This window comes from Neofelis nebulosa, chromosome 13 (assembly GCF_028018385.1).
Source record: "Neofelis nebulosa isolate mNeoNeb1 chromosome 13, mNeoNeb1.pri, whole genome shotgun sequence".
In the NCBI taxonomy this organism is placed as follows: Eukaryota; Metazoa; Chordata; class Mammalia; order Carnivora; family Felidae; genus Neofelis; species Neofelis nebulosa.
The window spans coordinates 14,862,208-14,883,156 of NC_080794.1; the positions used below are offsets into that span (position 1 = coordinate 14,862,208).

The following is a 20,949-nucleotide window of genomic DNA, read 5'->3' on the forward strand; positions in this document are numbered from 1 at the left end:
TGTCTGAGTGTTTGGGCTGTTATGGCAAAATACCATGGACTGGGTGGCTTATAAACAGCAGAATATTCTTCCTCACAGGCTGGAGGCTGGAAGTCTGAGACCAGGGTGCCAGCGTGGCCACGTGAGGGCCCTCGTCCCGATCACAGACCCTCATTGTGTCCTCACCTGGTGGAGGGACGAGGGAGCTCTGTGGGTTCTCTTATATAAGGGCAAGAATCCCGTTCGTGGGGGCTCTACCCTTATGAGCTAATCACCTCCCAAAGGCCCACCTCCTAACACCGTCACATTGGGGAGGTTTCAGCGTATGAAACCTATGTATATAGGAATACGTCCGTATATGTATGCATGTCTCTATCTGTGGGTACCGCGTTCAGAAGGCTGAGTGTCTTCTGGTACTTCCAGCTCCGTCGGAATGCCACGCGGTTCTTCTGGCTTCCCCGCTTGCACATTTGCACCTCCCTCCTCCGACAGTGGGGGACCCAGCCAATTTCCTGCTACCACCCGCCTGCCACTCCCTGTGCACACTGGCTCCAACCGTCCTGAGGCTGACGGCTCCGGGCCACCCACTCTATTTGGGCTTTTCTAGGAAAGAGAAAAGGCAATAGATCTTTATCTGAAGAAGTTAAGAGAAAGGGAGGAAAGGGGGGTGGGGAAGACGAGTTCAGGAGAAATCTTGACGTGTATTATGCCATGTAAGCCTTACTGTCGTCTTATGAGAAAAGCACAGTTACTATCTCCCATTACATGGAGGTCGAGATCTCGATCGGGTCCCGCAGCTAGTAATTGATGAATGTGGGATTAGACCCAGGGAGTTGACCCCTGGTCCGCAGACCCCAACACAATAGTCGGCAGCCTTTTATCCGCCTGTCCCTGCCGTTATCTGCATCCTGCATTCAACGCGTTTATTAGTCTATGTGCCTCCCCTGGTTGAAGTCGCTTAGCACCTAATGCAAGAAGAGTTTGCTCCAAGTGCTAGAACTAATGTAAACAGGGCATTACATGATTACAGCTACATGTGGCGCCATAATTACATCAGAATGCAGGTCAGTCACTGGCGCGTCCCATGCGCCACACTGTCGCCATATGCACAGATGTTCAGGCTTACTTTTATTAAGCATGACAATGCCCAGCAGGATCCATTTTGTCTGATTATCCTCAAATGGAGAAGAATATTAAAAGGCAGGATAATTAAAAATATATGCCCAAACAAAGGATGTGTCTACAATTCCTTTCCTAGCGCTTTGAAATAGTTCACATTTCTCAGCTGGCTCTCGTGCACAGAACACTAAAAGGATGTCTTAAATTTAGACATATGTCTTCATTCTGTTTAATGTGCCAGAACAAAAACATAGCTGGAGACCACCATGAATCGATGTGTAAGTGCTGGAACACTAGGACACTCATATTTCCACAGGGCTAATGTCATCGTAGAGTTTGTGATTGCACTTTCCCCTGTGAGAACACAGCCTTCTATTTTTAAGACTGGCTTCTTCCAATTCTCTGCCCGTATTCTTCCTTGAGTCCACATAATGGTTTTCTTTTATTTGATGCAACTTCAGAGAATTCAAATCATACTCCCATTAGTGGTGATGCTTTTACTGAGGGCAAGGAAAAACTCCCAACACTTCCATACAAGGCAGTGGTCCTAATAGACATGTTTAAAGGATGAAAAAGTTAGGTGAATTTACTAGAATGTTTTCCGGTTTCTGTGTACTTAGGAAGCCTTTAAAGAAAGTGAGCACATGAGTTTGTATTGGACAAATATGTGGTTTTCTACATATGGCACGCTAAATTGTTCTAGTGGATTGGTGGTTAGTATAGTGATGAAATCGTGTGGTGGCAAGAATATTAGTGAGGAAATCCCACCGCTCAGTCTTAGCAGCTTGAGGTGATACTAATCACCAGGTCCCTGCTGGACTATGAGATTCTCAAAACTTAGGAAGGTTTCTTTTGGGGGTGGAGTCAGACTGGAATGTCTTCAGGGGAGAAGAAACTTGGAATTATGTGATATGCTGAAGTAGTTAAGTGGATGTACCTATTTTAAAATAGAAGAAAAAATATGGGGACTTGATACTTATTAACATATTTGAAAGAATGTCATGTAACCAAAAGATTAAATGTTGGGCTGACCCAAGCAGTTCTAAGTAGGAACTTGGACCCACAAGTTAAGTTCACAGAGACATAAAATTAATTTCCGTGTAATGGAGACATAAAATTAAATTTCAGGGGCGCCTGGGTGGCTCGGTCGGTTAAGCGTCCGACTTCGGCTCAGGTCACGATCTCACTGTCCGTGAGTTCGAGCCCCATGTCCGGCTCTGTGCTGACAGCTCGGAGCCTGGAGCCTGTTGCAGATTCTGTGTCTCCCTCTCTCTCTGCCCCTCCCCCGTTCATGCTCTGTCTCTCTCTGTCTCAAAAATAAATAAACGTTAAAAAAAATTTAAAAAAAATTAAATTTCAGTATAAGGAAGGTCTTTTTTTTTAATGTTTACTTATTTTGAGAGCGGGGGAGGGGCAGAGAGGGGGCAGACACAGAATCTGAAGCAGGCTCCAGTCTCTGAGCTGTCAGCACAGAGCTCGACGCAGGGCTCGAACCCATGAACTGTGAGTTCATGAGCCAAAGTCAGATGGTTAACTGATTGAGCCACCTAGGTGCCCTGGAAGGCCTTTTTTATGATGGAAGCCACCCCAAAATTAAATAATCACTAAAGGTATTCAAGAAGATATTACCATTGTGAGTGACATCATAGAGTAGTGCTTCTCAAAAGGTAATGTGCATATACATCACCTCCGGTTTTATTAACATGTGGATTCTGCTTCTGTAGGAAGCAGCCAGGGCCTGGATTCTTCTCCCAGGTGATGCATACACCACTGAATCACAGTTCTCTGGGTAGCAAGGTCATAGAGGAAATTTAAAGAAAGAAAAATGTATTCCGAACATGCCATGGATCTAAGGCTTAGCACATCATCGTAGAATGGTTGTAAGCTTGACCTGACAGGAATAGGAGGGAAATTAAAAGAAAAAGAAGAAAGTCTAGAAATCATCAAGTTGCTACAGTTGAGAGTTCCAGAATAAACCTGGGCAACAGTGAAAAGAAATCTTCCTAGGACCGAAACACGCTAAAGGCAGGCGGAAGCCATCCCAAAGCGGGAGATGTTTGGCGAGAGCAAGGGAACCGTGCAGCACAGAGAGCCACGCACGATTTAGGGAGAGCTGATGGGCTAGTCTGCGCGCTCGCTCATGTGCCAGAAAGGCGGCTGAGACGGTCCAATGGAGTGGATGCTAAAATAAGGGGGTGAGGTTCAAAAGCGGGTTTCTCCCGGGAGCGTTCTGTCCTCCATGAGGATGAATGGACATAATGTGGAGTTCTGAAAACCCCAGCATGAGGCTGCAGAAATCCTGGCCACATCATCATTTGGCCACTTGGTGGCATTCGGTGCTGGTCCAAGAGGCAGAGGTGCAAAGTACCCACCCCGAGAACAAGTGCAGATTGCTGGGGAACCTTACAGCGGTGCGTTAGAACCGAGAAGCCTTAGGAACGCACATGCCTTTGATTAGCCGGAGAATCCTCGGTTGCTCATAATTAGTGAGTCTACCAAAAATCCAATTCGGACATTTATAGATGATGATCATGTAACAGGTGCTTTCCAGAAGCTAATGCTCTTTCCAGAACTCAGCTTTTATCCAAACTGGGGATTCCTGTGTTTGTGTATATGCTCTTCTGTATTTATTTTTCCAATTTCACATTTCAGTATGAGCTTCCACAAAAATGTGTGTTAACTTTAAAAGGATGACTGAGTAACTCATTACATTAGGGGTTTTCACAGATCCCCAGTGCCTCATTGAGGTTGAACTTGGCCATCTGTTCCGTCCACAGCGGAGCCTCAATCTCTTGGCATTAACACAAACCTCCTTCCTTTCTTTCTCTTTTCCTTTAAAGCGGCGTTTGAAATTTACAAGTTCAAAGCAAAGTCATCAAGCTTTTCATTACAAATAAGTGATAATAAAAAGTAGAGGAAAATTATGTAGCTTCCTTACATCATCATCTTTTCAGAGAAGCAACATATTGATAGATTTGATGTAATTCTTTTTTTTTTTTTTTTTTTTTTTTTTTTAAGATTTCCTTTAAAGTAATCTCCACACCAGCCTGGGGCTCAAACTCACAACCTGGAGATACAGAGTGTCGTGCCCCACCCGCCGAGCCAGCCAGGTGCCCGGTGCCACCCCTGACGACTAGACTAAAGTCAACAGCAATGCTGGCTATTTTCTGTCAAACAGCGGACTTGTTACAGAGATGTCAACTCGTACTGGATTGTGTTTCAAAAGTATAGTCAAGAGGTGTGGACAGGTGTGTGTTAAGTTTGGAGAGGGTTCAAAAAATAGTAGTGAAGATGAATAAGGTTGGACACTGAGTCTGATAAGAAAGACTTGAGGTTGAGGGGCGCCTGGCTGGCTTGGTCCGTGGAGTGCGCAGGTCTTCCTCTCTGGGTTGTAGGTTTGAGCCCCACCTTGGGTGTAGAGGTTACTTAAAAAATAAAATCTCAAAAAAAAAAAAAAATTAGGGCAGAATCAACTTGCAGAAAAAGCATGAGAACAATTAAAAATATTTAAGATATTTTCTATATTGCTATATGACTATTGTAGAAAATTTGAAAGATCCTGAAAAGTATAAATGTAAAAAAAAATTCTCACAAGCCAACTAAATCGAGGAAATCAAGGAAGTTTTTTAAAGGAGCTGGTGTGTGTGTGTGTGTGTGTGTGTGTGTGTGTGTGTGTATAATGCTGTGAAAGAACAAAACGGTGTGAGCTGACTACTCAGCAGGGTGATACAGGTTAGTTACAAGAAAAATATCTCTTATGATAAATATCTTTGGTTGTTTGATTTTTGTTGTTTGACATTGAGGGCTAAAGTGTATGAAGCTATTCTTTTATTTTTTAATGTTTATTTATTTATTTTTGAGAGAGAGAGAGACAGAGCACGATCACGGGAGGGGCAGAGAGAGAGGGAGACACAGAATCTGAAGCAGGCTCCAGGTTCTGAGCTGTCAGCACAGAGCCCAGTGCGGGCTTTTCAAACTCACAGACCGTGAGATCATGACCTGAGCTGAAGTCAGATGCTTAACTGACTGAGCCACCCAGGGGCCCCTGAATGAAATTATCTTTAAAAGAAGATAATAAGTAGGATGATGTTTTAACCTGAAACCTACAGAGACCTGATTAATTAAAATTTATATATATATACGTATGTACATATATGGGAATCCCCATTATCAGCTATCTGGTCCTAGTTCAGTTACCAGTATATCTATAGAAAGACCATGTGCCTGAGTTAGTTTGGCTTTTTTCCACCAAATCTTGCTATTTCAATCTGCTTTGGGGCGGGGGAGGGGTGATAAAGTTACAATTCTTTATTTTTTTGAGGTGTGATCCCAAAGTTCCCGGCTTACTTGCTTCTGGCAAAGTTTGAAAGGACTTTACAGAGGTTTTCCCTCTCTGTGCTCTGCAACTGTATCGACTTTAGCAAGTGACTCTAATAAACAGAATGCAGTGTTCTGGCACTCAGCAGATCTGACGCCAAGGGAAGAGGGCAGGAATGTGTTAATAATTAAGCTGGCAAATGCATGCATTTTCTAGCAAGCCTGTTGTAAAAATACTCACTTTCAGAGGTGATAGATTATACCGAAGTTCAAAAAAGGTGATATGCTTCGTATGCGTAATCCATCGCCCTGTAGGATGGATTTTTTTGAATTGTGTACGTTATCTATAGTTCCAGAATATATGTCAGTTTTAGACATTTTTATCAGCTACAGCATTCGTCTGAAATGAGGAGGATAGCACGGATTCACACATTAAACTTAAACCTCAGACGTGTTTGGGTAATGTGTAGGTGTGTACCAATGTATGCTAGTCACTTCTTTGAGAAACTATTTTAGAGTCAACTGGCAGGAATAAAAATACAAAATGTTCAGTGGTTCAGTTAAAACTGAGCTAATTATGGTGACCTGATGTCTAAAAAAAATATGTTTTTATTTGTACAAGGTTAAAGTTTGTATAGATCATCATTTACAATAGCTTTCTTGGACAATTTTTTTTCACCTGAATTCAGTTTAGAGTCCTGTAATTGTCCTATAAGAGACTGACAGATTGTGGGGCTTCAAGGGCCTTATAACATAATCAGGGAAGCAGAACAGCCAGAGAAAACGTAATTAATACTGTCAACCAGTGGATAGGGAGTGATGGAATGGAGATGGGATCAGTACATTCTAAGGACTTACTATTTGGGGCACCAAGTTATGTTTTAAGAGGACAATGAGCGGGGAAAAATAGACCTTTGCGGGGGGCAGAAGGATGATACTGATGGGTTTTTTTTTTTTAATTTTTTTTTTTTTTTTTTTTTGAGACAGAGACAGAGCATGAGCAGGGGAGGGGCAGAGAGAGGGGGAGACACAGAATCTGAAGCAGGCTTCAGGCTCTGAGCTGTCAGCACAGAGCCCGACGTGGGGCTCGAACCCACGGAGTGTGAGATCATGACCTGAGCTGAAGCCGGATGCTTAACCGACTGAGCCACCCAGGTGCCCCGATACTGATGTTTTGAGAAGAAACTAATTCTATGTAACTTAGGAAAACAGAAGCATAGAAAGACTGAAGTAAATACAGGTAGGATTTCTTCCCAGCAGGGCCTCCTTACCTGGGAAATTATTATGTCCAGTTTTTTCCTGAAGGATACTCAGTTAGGGGTATATGTTTCTATCATGGGATGCCCACTCTGCAAACTGTAGCTGATTGGATGATGGGTCAGCAGCTTGGAATCTGTCAGGTTAGGAACGAAGTGCGTTCCCCAGACTTAGGTGCAGGTTACTCATTTCCAAGAGCTAGGATCCGATTTGCTGTCTCCTTTTTCTTGCATGGCTTTGCTGCTAAGCAGACCTGGGGGCTGGTGTGCCTGGAGAGCCCTGTGCCCCCAGGTCCCATGTCCCAGCCCTATGCCCCAGCTACTCTAGCATTTCCTACCTTCTCCCCGTAATTAGAACAGAGATTCTCTTTGCTTCCAGTTTCCCAGGCTGTTTGATCTTCTACAGAAACGTTAGTATGCATCAGAAAAACCCAGAGGGCTTGTTTAGAACACACACGAGTTCCTGGGCTCCAGCTTCAGTTCTGATTCAGCGGGTCTGCAGTGGGGCTGGAAAGTTTGGGGCTCCCAGTGGGGCCGACGCTGCTGACGCAGGGAAAACACTTCGAAACCATGGTCATCTGTCCGGACTATCTTCTACAATTCTCCCAATGGCCCTGTGAGAGAGGAATAATTACATCCTCCGTTTTCTAGATGAGGAAACAGGTACTCAGATGTTGAAAGAAATGTGCTTCGAAACGCACGGGTTGGAGGGGGCAGAGCTGAGGTCAGTTCACAGTAGTCTGATTCCAGAAACAGTGTTCCTGACACAGCAGAGAACCTGCCTCGCAGCCCGGCCCACGCTCTCCGAACCCTCCAGAATGAGGCAGCACCGTGCACCGATAGACTTCTGGATCTGGCCTGGCTCTTTGTAACCAGGTTTTGCGACTCCTATCATAAACCCTCGTTTTACGGTTCTGGTACCTGAGCCATGTTTAATTCTGTTGCAGTTCCTGAGACACTTTGCTAGGGGCCTTCCCGCTGCCTTCACCAAGCCTGCTTAGTGTCGTCCACATTTTCCTGGCCCTGCGTTTGCTCTGCCTACTGCGTAATTGCTGAGGTACTGACAACCCCGAGGTGTCCCGATTGCACGTCATGCATTGTGTTGGTTTGATTTGTTTGGAAAATGGAACAAACCCCTTCATCATCTGCAGCCTGCCTGTCACAGGTGGGTCTGTGATTATGAAATGAAAACAATGAGTGAGAGTCCAAAAATATTAGTGTTCTTTGGCCATATCCAGGAAGAGGGGGCTTGACTGATGGACAGAGCTATTTCGGTCTATAAAACCAACCCTTTTAACAAAGACAGATCCCTCAGACCATCATACTTAGGTTGGCACCATTGTCCCTGAAGATTATTTATTGTCCTTCCTTGGGTTTCTACATGCAACAAATTATCTGAGTTTAGATCTGGATTTGGTTTTCTCAGTGTTTTTGTTGCTTCTGAGTTGTGAATGACTGAATGGCTATCTACTTTGGGAAGGTCTGTTTGGCTAATAGAATTAGCCTGGATGGTGGCCCATATAGGACTTTCTTTCCTCAAAGTAAGTTACTGTATTGACTTTCTATTTTAATTTTTTTTGATATTTATTTACTTTTGAGAGAGAGAGAGAGAGAGAGAGAGAGAATGGGCACAGGAGGGGCAGAGAGAAGGGGGACACAGAACCCAAAGCAGGCTCCAGGCTCCGAGCTGTCAGCAGAGAGCCATGAGGGGCTCAAACTCACGAACAGTGAGATCATGACCTGAGCCGAAGCCAGACACTCAACTGACTGAACCCCCCAGGTGCCCCTTGACTTTCTACTTTCTAAGTGCTAATGTTATGACTGTGTCATCATAAATCAGTTCTCTAGAACCTGATTTGTTACTGGAAACCTACTACATTGAGAACCAGATGCAGTTCTCAGTGATAACCCCATCCAGAAATCTGCAACCCCCCGTTAAGAACCACCTCTCTGTCTCTGGCTGCACGCCTCAACCCTGCTTGTACATGAGAGTTATCTGGGAGGTTGGTTTGTTGTTTTTGTTTAAGTATGGATGCCTCGGCCTCAGCCTAGGAAATTCTGGGGTGCGATCTGGACATTGCTAAAGCTCTCAAGGTTTCTAATGTGTAGACAGGGTTGGAGAAACACGCATGTAGAAGATCACGACTGCCTTGTCTGAAAATGGTAGTGGTGCTTAGTAATGGTTCTGGTAAAATTTTGGTTAGAAAACTTGTAAGCAGATTTTATGTTTACTGTTTCTTTTTTTTTTTTTTCCTGGAGAGGGACTTGATTGATGCATTTGCGTGTGTGTGTGTGTGTGTGTGTGTGTGAGAGAGAGAGAGAGAGAGAGAGAGAGAGAGAAACAACTCAATAGTTTTGTGATACTGTAGTTTAAAAAAAATGTACTTTTAGTTTGAACCCTAGAGCCTAGAAAAATGGGCAGCACTCATGACTCTCTATCGCCACCTGGTGTCAGAAACAGTCTACAGAAAATAAAGTAATAGGAAGAGACGATTTTAAATCTCCACAAAGTAGCAATGTTGGCCACAGAGCTGACAAGTGTTTACACGTGTCCTGTCTGGCTGGGGTTAACAGAAATCCACAAGCCAGGCCGAGTACTGATCATCCCCTTTTCTGATCCTGTTCCAAGACTAATTTTTATTTTACTTTTGAGCTTAAAGCTGTCAACTCGGTAAAATACGAAATGGTCTTCTCTTTCCCATTGGAAGTTTTCCTTTCTGCACGAAGCATTTTTGAAGTTTGGCTAAAGTCAGTTGGCAGTGATCTGGAGGGATTTGGATTAGGTAAGAGTAACTGTCCTTTTCAGTTATTAAAAAGGGATTGCAATAACCAGATGCTAAAACGGGCATTAAATATTATTAACTTCGAAGTTCTCTGTCTCCAGTGATCGCTTACCTGTTACCAGTTACCAGGTTACTTACCAGTAATGATGCCACCAGTGGTGGTTACTTTGTGATTATCCACCAGGGGAGACAGGATTGGAAAGGCAGAAGTGGCCATATTTGAATGCTTATGTATTCAGTTCACAGGCTGTGTGACTTTAATTGAATAATTTAAACATCCTGAGTTGCTCTGAATGTCAAACGGGGAGACTGCTTATATGAACTACATAGCCAATGCCTAGCCCGTGGTACATGGTGAATGAATCCATTACTACTGATACAAGTAATGGAAGTTGCCCACATTTGGGATGTGAATTTGACAGGTAACATGAGCATCTAAACAATTTATATTTTGCTTGGGTTATATTGTTATACATGATTACCTAAGAGCATAGGCTTTGAAGCTAGGCTGCTGTGTCCAGATCCCGGCTGCTCTGTGCCTCAGTGGTTTTTTATTTCATCTGTAAAATGGGTATACTAGTTATACTTGCCTCACTGTGTAATTATGGCTATTAAATGAGCTATTTTACATCAGATTGCTTAAACGGGGCCTAATACATGCAACATTTTCAGTACATGTTAGCTGTTGTGGTTGTTTTTCCTACAGTTCTTATTACTTACAAGGTAGTGTGTTAGGTTCCAAGACACTGACATTGTTTCAACTTGTAAATAGCTTAGTAATATAGTACAGAGGGAACATACTGAAAACATTAAATTGAATTTAAGTGTATGAACAAAAATAAGCAAGACAGTTTAACTGCATTCCAATTTAACTTTATTTTGACAAGAGTTTGGGCAGTCTTGCATTAGTTTATGGTGCCCTGCTTTTAGATATGACACATGGGGGGGTGTGTGCCTGGGTGGCTCAATATGTTAAGCGTCTGACTTCGGCTCAGGTCATGATCTCGTGGTTCATCAGTTCAAGCCCCGCATTGGGCTCTGTGCTGACCGCTCAGAGCCTGGAGCCTGCTTTGGATTCTGTGTCTCCCTCTCTCTCTGCCCCTCCCTGACTTGAGCTCGCTTGTGCGTTCTCTCTCTCTCTCTCAACACAGGGGTCTCACACTGAGGCCACTTTTTGGGGGGTCTGCCTCTGCCACCATTTCTTTCTGTCGCTCCCTGTCCCACATTATCTGCTGATGAACGGTTTTACGCATAGTGGAGGGAGAATAAGACTGACAGCTTTCTGGAGAAAGGGATATTTAGGCCATGAGAAACTCATAATTATGCTTCAGTAGTCTCCTTCTCATGGTTGACATTTAATACACAGTGACTAACAATCTAGAAAACCATTTAATATTTAATTAATCTCTATTAGTTTTCAAATTCTCTTAAGATCAATCTCAATCATTGTTGCATGTTGTTGATACACCCAGAAAACATTTCCTTGCCTAATGGGACCTCCTTCAAATATGTGACCTTTAAATTTGTATATTCACCTAATTAAAACAAAGCATGCATAAAATTGTCTGCTTACAGGTTCCAATTTAAAAATCTGTGCTAAGTGAATAAAGGCAGGAATTTCACTTAAGATCGTGGGCACAGTGTTTTGTAATAATCTTCACATGTTCTCGAACACAGGAACACCATAATCAAAGAACTGGTAAATGGAAAGGAAATGTTCTTGTTGAATGCATTCCACTACCTTTGATCAAAACAGCACTCATAGTTTCCAGAGTCAGCTCACTGTCTTCAGGGAGGATTTTCGTGGATCATCCCAGAAGCGTGGTCAGTTCAGGACCTTGAGGATTCAGTCACCAAATAAGAATTTGTGCTTTTAAAAAAAAATTTTTTTTTAATGTTTATTTATTTTTGAGACAGAGAGAGACACAGCATGAACGGGGGAGGGGCAGAGAGAGAGGGAGACACGGAATCCGAAACAGGCTCCAGGCTCTGAGCGGTCAGCACACAGCCCGACGCGGGGCTGGAACTCACGGACCGCGAGAGCGTGACCTGAGCCGAAGTCGGACGCTCAACCGACTGAGCCACCCGGGCGCCCCAGAGTGTGTGCTTATTAACTCTTCCTCTTCTTGGCATCCAGTAGCTCATTGTCACTATGCCTAGTCCGAGGGAAGACACACGTAGAGGTTCATGAATGCAGAAAATAACCTTTTCTTTCCTTGCCTTGGACACAAAAATATTAAAATATGAAAAGCTACATACTCCCGTCATGAGCTAAAGCCTGGAACTCATATTTTTTACATGACTGAAAGAGATGAAAAAGGAAACTGGGTATTATATTCTAATGGTAAAATAGCTGCTGTTATTTTCAAAGTACCTTCACATCTCTATGACTTCATCCTCCTAAGCGTATGTTAGCAAAGAGCTCTTTAATTTTTTTTTACTGTTTTTCTACTTCTTGAGAGAGACAGAGACAGAATGCGAGTGGGTTAGGGGCAGAGAGAGAGGGAGACATAGATCCCAAGTGGGATCCAGGCTCCGAGCTGTCAGCACAGAGCCCAACGTGGGGCTTGAACTCATGAGCCGTGAGATCATGACCTGAGCTGAAGTTGGACGCCTAACCAACTGAACCACTCAGGTGCCCCAGCAAAGAGCTCTTTAAACCCCAATGCTGTATTTTTTTTCCTATAAAGCAGTCAAAGAACGTTGTGACAGTTATTCATGCGTGCACTGTAAGAAATAGTAACGTAGACAATGCGTTAGTTACAAGTTCATCGTTAATGATATTTTAAAGGTGCTAGTATATTACGTTGTACAAATGTCTCGTGCAAAATGACCCAGGGGTGGGTTGCTTACTTCTTACCACTTGACTAATGTGTATATTTTTTTTATATCAGATGTTATGCTTCTTATTTCATCCAGATAAGTAGATGTTCAGAGCTAAATATAACGCTCACAGTGCTTACGTTAGCCTAGGTATTTGCTTCTGGTTGATTTAAGAACATGTTAAGTTTTGGAGCACCTGGGTGGCTCAGTCGGTTAAACGTCTGCCTCTTGATTTCAGCTCAGGTCATGACCCCAGAGTCGTGGGATCGAGCCCCGCATCTCACTCTAGCCCCGACAGTGTGCCGTCAGCTTGGGATGCTCTCTCTTTCTCTCTCTCTGACCCTCCCCCACTCTCTCAAGATAAGTAAACATTTTAAGTTGTGATTTCTATTTTAGCAGTTCCACTCTATGGGTTTTAGAAAGTGGAGGAGGGGAGGAGGAGGGGACAAACCATCACCTCTAATTCTCCTGGAAGCAGAGGTAGATAATAGAATGGAACTATTGCTTGGAACGGCCGCAGTGGTCCTGTGTGTAGGACAGCAAACATCTTGGGGAGGTTTATGTAATGCAAGCTGACACACACAATAACTTCTTGCCAAGAGACTGAATTGTATTAGAAAAACATGTGTTTTCACCCATCTTTCCCACTCCACCCAGGAAAATAAATTAATTTGTGACCAATAAAAAGGGCTGAAATAAATAGTGGTTCTCAATTCTCATTTTTCCATTGGTCTCCAGACCGACTGGCATATAGTGTGAGACCTTAATTATCTTCCCTTTGAAGTGAGTGATTTGTAATGAGCATAAGAGTCAGTTGTCCTGTGAAGAAATAATCTAAAAAGTGGGTTAGATCTTCAGCACATTCCACAGAGTCTCACCCTTCTTGACTCTGCTGTATTAAGTAGATATTCATTAATTATAGAAATATTCAAATATATCGACCCTAGTTATTACGAATTCTGGATTCTTAGGTTTTAGAAATGGAAAATATTTTAGCAATATTGTTGTCTGGCAGATACTTAGAAAAACGAGGAGTCTTACCTGTCGTTCTTCACGTTTGTGACTCAGACCCTCTTGAACTTCTAGTCCAGCACTCTGGGATAGCACAGTGGTTGAATGTGGGCTCCAGGGCAAACTGTGTCCTGTCCTCGAGCTTTAGTTTCCTCATCTGTGAAATGGAGGCATCATATCTACGTTACGGGGCTATAATGAGATAATGTATGGAAACTGCTTTGGACATAACTGGCATAGGGTAAGCACAAAATAAGTTTCTTAATATTTAAAAAAACACATTTCTGATATCTTTTCCTAAAGTCAGAAATTACAGCAGGCCATTCGCTCTCTGCGGTCAGATGTGCGCAGGTCCCTGGAACACAGATTTCTTGTTCTAGATTAATAATTTGATATCTTGAAGGCAACAAGGACAGGTACTTCTGTATTACTTATGAACTATTTTGAGAAAAGCAAAGATGAAATACCTCCATTATGCTACCTTGATTTCTCACACTCCAGGTGGATAAGCCAAAAACAGGTTCAAAATCCACCCCGATATTTTGACACGAAAAATAAATAATTATTACGACTGTCCCGGATACTGTTTTACCTGGCAGGTGTAATGCTGCTGGGTCTCCCGTTTCTTCAACTATAAAATAAAGAAGCTGGTCAGCCAAGGTCCTCCCGTTCAGTTCTCAGACCGAGGTGTTCTAGTCAGATGGTTGGGTGAGAATGATTCCTCCCAGGAATCTGGCCTCACACCTCCTGGCATGCTCCCATCTACTGTTTCAAGTCAATAGTGATAATACCTTTTACAACTCAGCAGTGGCCTGGGACACACTTTCCACATCACGCAGCCGGGGTAGGATTTGAACTTCAGCCCTAAGGAGGGAGTGAGACAGTCGCTGCATTGCACACTCAGTGTGCAAGAGGTATCAGGGGACTCACGAGAGCCGGGAACAGCTGTAGTCGTTGGGATTCTTGACACTCGCCTGGCTGTTGGGGTGAAGAAGCCAATCACCCCCCTCCGTCTCTCTTTTCCTGTCTCTCCTCTGCCCAGCCTCCAGCCTATAAGCCTGGTCAGATAGTCCACACTTCTAGGACGTCAGCCCCTTGTATACCAGAACTACATAGAGCGTAGTTACCCTAAGAGTTACGTTTACCGAGGACATGTTGTGTCGCAGATGCTCTGTGAACACTTTACACACATTCTAGTGCAGTCTCATGTTCCCTGCGGTAAATGAGCATGTGACCCAGCTTGTCACAGGCACCTCTATTTAACCCTACTGTCCTAAAATCATCAATGATTGTGCCCCCCTTTTATTCTCCAAAATGATCCAGTTAGAATAACAGTGTTATGGCCAGTGTGCATATATATCGTATCAGTTTCCTAGGCGTGTCCTAACAGATGAGCACAGACCTGGGACTTAAAGCAGCAGACGCCTTTTCTCTCACAGTTCTGGAAGCCGGAAGTCTGAAATCAAGGTGTCAGGGTGAAGCGGGACTGTGCTTTCCCAGACGTGCAGAGGGAAGGACTGTTCCTCACCTCTTCCAGCTTCTGGCAGTGCCTGGATTTGTGGTGGCGTCGCTCTGTCTTCACACGGTCTTTGTCTCTGTGTCTCTGCCCTTGTCTTTGTCTCTTATAAGGACACTTGCCTTGGACTTAGGGCCCACCCGAGTCCAAAATGATCTTATTTCAAGATGCTTACCTTAATTATATTGCAAAGACCCTTATTCCGAATTAAGTCACCTTCTGAGGTTTTGGGTGGACATATCTTTTGCAGACTAAAATTCAACCCTCTACATAGACACACACAATATATATACATATATATACATATACATATATATACATATGTATGTATGTATACATATAGATGTACATATGTATATGTATATATATGTATATATACATATAGAATTATAATAACATCATATAAACATATAATATATGATAAATATATATTGTATCATAATATATATTTTATAAGCGAATTAAAAACCTGTTACATACCTACACATTCATAATAGATTTTTAGTTAGCATATAAAAAGAAAATAATGTCCCTAAATTACCCATAAAGCATAGCATGCATAATATTATGTGTACATCTCTCTAGTGTAATGTTTAGTCACATTAAGGTTTGAAATTGCCTGGTGAAACTAAAAGAAAGATAATAAAGAAAAGTGTTAGAAACGTAGAAAATTTAAATAATTTATTTTGCCTGTAAGGGAATGATCAAATTTGAGGTGCTGAATGGGGGAAGTTTGGAGAATTAAAATGACTCTTTCTCGTCTCCAGGGTATACTGTTCTAATAAGCCTTTTTAAGCTTAATACACATTAATAAATTCTTGTTAGGAGAATTAAGTAAAACAGATCATTCTTTCTCAGTTGGGTCTCATTTAAGCCTCATTCTGCTTCATCAGTTCTCCTTACATCACAGAAAAGAAATGTTTGGCTCAGAGATGTTAAGTGTTCAGTCAGAGTCCACATCTAGAAAGCTGCAGACGATCCTGGTCCTCTTGGCAAAACAACAGATCCTCTGAAATATAATGTCGTGGATAATAATTAATAATTAGATCATCATATTAGATACAATAATTATATATAACACAGATACAATATAGCAATATAGGTATAATGACAGGAGATATATATATATATATATATTATATATATAATTAGATTAGACTTTCAATAACAAAAGCAGTGACTTTAAAATTAGTTTACATGTTTAAAAAATAATGTACATTCATGGTTTTGAAAAAGTGGAACTGTCTCTAAAGTTGTAGTAAAGGAGAAAGTAATTCTTCTAGGTTCCCAGTTTGTCTAAAAAAAGCACAATGATTCTTACACATGTTAGACTTTTTCTGTGCATATATAAACACATAATGTAAAATACAAATACCCTTTTAATTTTACACAAATGAGATCAAACTTGGCATAATGTTCTGTAATTGATTGTACTTGATAATGACATGGCCTGCCTGATCTCCCTTATTCTTAGCAGCTGTCACCTACCATGCCTGTGTATGGATTTCTGAAAGTAACGTATTTTGATGGCTTTTATAAACAGTGCTTCAAACTGTATATTGGTGCACATGTCTTTGAAAATGTGTGTCGGGGCGCCTGGGTGGCTCTGTCAGTTAGGCCTCCGACTCTTGATTTCAGTTCAGGTCATGACCTCACCGTTCGTGGGATTGAGCCCCACGTCAGGCGGAGCCTGCTGACAGCGTGGAGCCTGCTTGGGATTCTCTCTCTCCCTGTCTCTGCCTCTCCCCCACTCGTGTGCTGTCTCTGTAAATAAATAAATGAACTTTAAAAAATTAAAAAAAAAAAAAAAAGAAAATGTGTGTGTTAAAGCTTGAGCATGAATTCTCTGAGGTAGAAATCCTTTGTTGGGGCGCCTGGGTGGCTCAGTCTGTTGAGCGACCGACTTCAGCTCATGTCATGATCTCACGGTTTGTGAGTTCGAGCCCCGTGTCGGGCTCTGTGCTGACAGCTCGGAGCCTGGATCCCGCTTCAGATTCTGTGTCTTCCTCTCTCTCTGACCCTCCCCTGTCATGCTCTGTCTCTCTGTCTCAGAAATAAATAAACATTAAAAAAAAGTTTTTTAAAGAAATCCTTTGTGAAAGGCATGCTTATTTTGAACACTGAAATATTGAAAGACTGTCAAAGGATATGATATAATTTTGAAGCAAAAAAAAAATCAATTGTTGAGTATTTACAATTGTTATAAATTCTTTCTCATATCGGACCTGAATCAGTGCTATCGTAAATTCCAACTACTGGTCCTGTTTATGCCCTTTGGAAGAGCAAAACATAAGCATTTTCCTTCATCAATGTAACATACGTTCAAATAGTTTTTAAAAGCTCCATCTAAATATTTTCCTTTGCATGTAAAACATTTTCAGTTATTACAGCTAGTCGTCTTTGAAATAGTTTCCAGAACCTTTCCCTTCCTGCCCATAATCCTCTTCAGTTTATTACTGTCTTTGCTTTAACTTTTTTTTTTTTTTTTACTTTAACTTTTATACTAAACCTTGCCTTTCTTTTAAGTGTGAGGCTTTCTCCAAGTACAGTCTTGTGGAAAACAACTAGAGACCCCACTTAGGATTCATGTGGTACAAGAAACAGCCCCCCTGTGTCCTCACCTCATCTGTCAACAAGATGCTGTCTCATTTGATGGATTTGTTATTTGTTGAATTGGAATGAATTGAAGATACTTTCTGTCATGGCCCAGACACATCTTTGTCTTACTTAGTATGAGATGAAACTGAGATAATTTTAGACAGAAATTGTTAATGAGTATATGCTACATTTTAATAACATTTTTTCTAAAATGGTCACAGACCCCATTTAGCAGTTGGCTCCAGTATTTCTGGGGTAAAAACATTGTTCTTGCTTCTCCATAGTTTCCATAATTTATCTGTTCCCTTTTCAGAAGATTAGAAAACTTTCCTCCATTTTTCTCCACTGTTTCTCAGAGATTTCTCCCAGATTACCAACATCTCCAAGACCGTATCAAGCAAGTACCCTGAGATGAACTAATTTGGACTCTACCCTCAATGTTTTGGGGTGACTAGGCATTCTATCATTTTTTCTGCTAACGTGGCTTTCAATGACCTCTGAATGATGTTTTCTAAACCCTTTTGGATTTGAGGATCCTTCTCGTGAGTAGTCAGAAAGTTCTGTCATTCACTCCCCCCTACCCCCCCCCCCCACACCCCCCAGCCTCTTTTGTATACTAATATATACCACCTTCTGGAGGGGAGTTGGCTCCTATGGTTACAGTATGAGTTTATTTGAATTTTTTAAATTCTGCTTTTATAAAATTTAGGACTTCATAGAATCACGGTAGTGTTCCCATCAAGAAGGTTACACATTCTTCATATGAAACATCTGACTAAAATCAGAAATTCCTGATGAATCCCTATGTTCCTGATTATTCAGCTGGATCAGGAGGACTCATTATGGTCTCCACAGTGTCAGCTGAGTATTTCAAGAGTTTCCTCACATTTGACCTGTGATCCTTTAGGGAAAAAAAATATTGGGGACAAAAATATAGGTATCTCTCCCCATGTCCAAAGATTGTACAGCTCTTGTAGCATGAGGGAGACTTCCTCTGCTTACTCCGTGGATTGTAAATGACTAGCACTCCTAAATAGAAATAGGCAAGATGTCCATGATGTGAGAAGATGCACCGGTTGAACTAAAACCACAGGAAACAGGGAGATAGTGGTATGTTAGAGGTGTTGGGGACTTTCTACATCTGTTGTATGACCTTGTGAACCCCTTGGAAGCACTGTTTCAGACTTTACCACCAGACTCTGCAAACTTCAGAGAAGAGTGAAAATAACCAGATTCTGGGGTATCTGAAGGGGTTACCTAGACCTAGCCCACTGTAAGCGTTCAATTTTGACATCTCGTTTTCATCTTGAGAAGGGATGCAGTTTTACTTTATATATTAAGGTATTTTTGTTGTTTTCATATTTTTAAAAAGTCTAATCAAGCCCTTGCGTTTCCCTTTTGAGCCTCTTGATAAAAGTCATACCCCTTGGGGTGCCTGGGTGGCTCAGTCGGTTTAAGTGTCTGACTTCGGCTCAGGTCATGATTTCGCATCAGGCTCTGTGCTGATGCCTCGGAGCCTGGAGCCTGCTTTGGATTCTGTGTCTCCCCCTCTCTCTGCCCCTCCCCTGCTCATGCTCTGCCTCTCTCTGTTTCTAAAAAATAGATGTTAAAAAAAAAAATTTAAAAGTCATACTCCAGGAAGCTGTTCCATCCTTTTAGAACAGATTTATTAATGTATAATCAACAGAAAACTGCACCCATTTTAAGTGTAGAGTTTGATGGTTTGACTTACGTATGTATTTGCGAAACCATCCTCACAATCGATATACTCGATCTGTCCATCACTCAGGAATGTCCATGTGCCCTTCGTAATCCCTCCCTTCTGCCCCTGGGCACCTCTCCCCACAAGCAACCACTGTTCCACTTTCTGTCACCTTGGATTAGTCAGTATTTCTAGAGTTGTATATAAGTAAAAGCAAACGGTATGTACTCTTTTCTTCTTTTTCACCCTACATGATGATTTTGAGATTCACCCATGTTAGAGCATGAATAGTTCATTCCTTTTTGTTGCTGAGTATTATTCCATTGTATGGATATACCATATAGTAGAGTGATACACATTCTAATGATAGACATTTGGGTTACAGTTTGGGGATATTATAAATAAAGCTTCTGTGAACACGCGTGTGCAAGTCTTTATACGAACGTATGTTTCATATTTATACTGTGACTTTGTAGCAACCAGCATACACATACCCTTGATGAGAATCATGGCCTTAAGATACTCCCTAGGATATACTTCCTACAGGATGGGCTTTGCACATGGGCTGTGCTCAGTCATATATTTTTTAAATGGATAAATATATGAATGAGGACTTTGGGAAAAAACAGAAATGTGCATCATGCAATGAAAAGGACCCTTGATGAAGTCAGGACGTTTTAACGCTAACTTTGATCTCACCATGTAATAGGAAGCAAGTTACTCAATGTCTTACGCCTTAGCTCACTCACCTGTAGAAACGAGATAATATGATCCTTTTGGCACAATACTAAAGTCCTCAAATCTCGGAAAAGTAAAAGGTTTTTGATATTCATTTGGTGGTGGAACTTGACCAAATCTGTACTGATTTATGTGCAAAATCAGTCATGAAGTGATGAGAACCTATTATAGTTTTATTTATCCCATTCAACGTAAATGTTCTGATATGTTGCTGAAAACATATGAATGAAGTTGATTATGGGAACCTGCGTCGGGTGCCATTGGTGTGTCACATAACGTACATCTTCTGCATTGTATTTTTCCTGTGTAGGGATTCTGAACTCTCCACCCATCTGTATTGGAATTATATTTGGTTTCGGCTGACAGAAAACGCACGCAAAAATGGCTCAAATGAGAAGTTTATGTCTCTCTCCTGCAAAAGGCCAGAAAGTAAGCAGTTCTGAGCTTTTATGATGGCTGCATGATGTCAGGAGTCAAGGCTGCTTCTATCTCATGACTCCGTCTTACATGATGTATTTTTAATTTTTTTTTAATGTTTATTTATTTTTGAGAGAGACAGAGACAGAATGCGAGTGGGTTAGGGGTAGAGAGAGAGGGAGACACAGAATCCAAAGCAGGCTCCAGGCTCCGAGCTATCAGCGCAGAGCCCAACACGGGGCTCAAACTCACGAGCTGTGAGATCATGACCTGAGCCCAAGTCGGTCGCTCAACCCAGCCTGAGCCACCCAGCCGCCCCTGTCTTATGTGATTTTTGATCCCAAGGTCATGATGGATCAAAGATAAGATGGCTGCTTGAGCACTAGCCATCCCATTTGCTGTTCAGTCAGCAAGAAGAAAGGGGAGGAGATAACTAGATCGTGGCATTCAAGGACACTTCCCAGAAAGCGTACACACTACATTGGTCAGGCCTTAGGTGCCTGGGCATATCTGACTCAAAGGAATACAGGAAATGGGGTCTTCATTTTAGACTGCAGTAAGTCCAGCTAAAAATGGAAGGTCCTGTTATGACAGGAGAAGAGAATAAATATGGCGGATAGTGTAGTCTTTGCACCCCTGCCCTTCTACCTTGTTGGGCAGCTGTGGTCATAGTGAGATAATGGACATGAA

General features: G+C 42.0%; 1 long non-coding RNA gene across 1 annotated transcript in view; it reads left to right on the forward strand.

The window, feature by feature from the left end:
• LOC131492630 (uncharacterized) overlaps positions 1 to 20,949 on the forward strand; it is a 159,650-nt gene that overhangs the window by 82,381 nt on the left and 56,320 nt on the right. The gene's annotated exons all lie outside the window — the stretch shown is intronic.